The sequence below is a fragment of the Coenobita brevimanus genome, chromosome 113 (assembly GCF_032717465.1).
Source record: "Coenobita brevimanus isolate Jiangsu-jjx chromosome 113, ASM3271746v2, whole genome shotgun sequence".
NCBI classification, from domain to species: Eukaryota; Metazoa; Arthropoda; class Malacostraca; order Decapoda; family Coenobitidae; genus Coenobita; species Coenobita brevimanus.
The window spans coordinates 273692-275000 of record NC_137066.1 but is presented as its reverse complement, the minus strand read 5'-3'; positions in this window follow the sequence as shown (position 1 = coordinate 275000).

The following is a 1309-nucleotide window of genomic DNA, read 5'->3' as shown; positions in this document are numbered from 1 at the left end:
TGAAGGAAAAACAAAGCACATGATCCAAATGAAAAGAGAATTACCAGACCGTGGGATGGAAGGGTTTAAAAAATTCATATATTTTTAAAAATTTTTCGAAATGACTCACTCCCAGCTGAATAAAATTGTGTGTTAGAGAGAGGGAGTTATTTCTCTCTCTCTCTCTCTCTCTCTCCACACACACACACACACACACACACACACCTTATCAAATTTAACCATATTCTCTCTCTCTCTCTCTCTCCCTCTCATTGCATAACACCAACTCTCTCTACGCGGAAGTGTTGTCATATGTAGCGTGAGTAGGGGAAGCTGAGAGAGAAGAGAGAGAGAGAGAGAGAGAGAGAGAGAGAGAGAGAGAGAGAGAGAGAGTGTTTGTGTGCGTTTGTGTGTGTGTTTGGGTGACTCAGCAATTGGTCCTTTAATCTTGTGTATATTTAAAAACTTTGGTGTCCTACATTCATGTGTGTGTGTGTGTGTGTGTGTGTGTGTGTGTGTGTGTATTTTTCTCTCTCTGTCTCTCCATGTGTGTGTGTGTGTGTGTGTGTGTGTGTGTGTGTGTGTGTGTCTGTGTCTCTCTCTTTCTCTATTATTCTCTCTCTGTCTCTCCATGTGTGTGTGTGTGTGTGTATGTGTGTGTTTGTGTGTCTGTCTGTCTTTTTTTTTTCTCTCTCCATGTGTGTGTGTGTGTGTGTGTGTGTGTGTGTGTGTGTGTGTGTGTGTGTGTGTGTGTGTGTACAAATGCATGTGTGTGTAAATTAACACGTGCATATAGGAATGTGTATGTATGTGTACGTGTGTAAGAACGTGTGCGTGTGTGCGTGGTGTAAGTCATACCTACCAACTTTCACTCTCACAACTTTAGGAATGTGAGGGAGGGAGGGAGGGAGGGAGGGAGGGAGAGAGAAGGAAAGAGGGAGGGAGGGAGGGAGGGAGGGAGGAAGGAGGTAGGGACGGTGGGAGGAAGGAAGGGAGGGAGGGAGAGAGAAGGAAAGAGGGAGGGAGGGAGGGATGTAGGGAGGAAGGAGGGAGGGACGGTGGGAGGAAAGAAGGAAGGGAGGAAGGATGTAGGGACGGTGGGAGGAAGGAAGGGAGGGAGGGAGGAAGGGAGGGAAGGAAAGAGGGAGGGAGGGAGTGAAGGTGGAAAAAGTGGAGGAGGAGGAAGCGAGATATGACGTGGAGGAAAAAAGGAGGGACAAGGGGAGGAGGAGGAGGAGGAGGAGGAGGAGGAGGAGGAAGTTGGAATATAAAGGGGAAGAGGAAAATTGACGAAGATTAGTTGGGGAACAGGAAAAGGAAGTTAACGAGA